Here is a 209-nt window from a genome sequence, read left to right as displayed (position 1 = left end):
GTTGTGTTGTTGCTGTTGTGTTGCTGTTGTCTAGTTGTCGCTGTTGTGTTGTTGTTGCTATTGTCTTGTTGCTGTTGTCTAGATGTCGCTGTTGTGTTGTTGTTATTGTCTTGTTGCTGTTGTCTAGTTGTCGCTGTTGTGTTGAGTTGTCTAATTGTCGCTGTTGTGTTGCTGTTGTCTAGTTGTCGCTGTTGTGTTGTTGTTGTGTT

This window comes from Micropterus dolomieu, linkage group LG14 (assembly GCF_021292245.1).
Source record: "Micropterus dolomieu isolate WLL.071019.BEF.003 ecotype Adirondacks linkage group LG14, ASM2129224v1, whole genome shotgun sequence".
Lineage (NCBI taxonomy): Eukaryota > Metazoa > Chordata > Actinopteri > Centrarchiformes > Centrarchidae > Micropterus > Micropterus dolomieu.
This window is presented reverse-complemented; position numbering follows the sequence as displayed.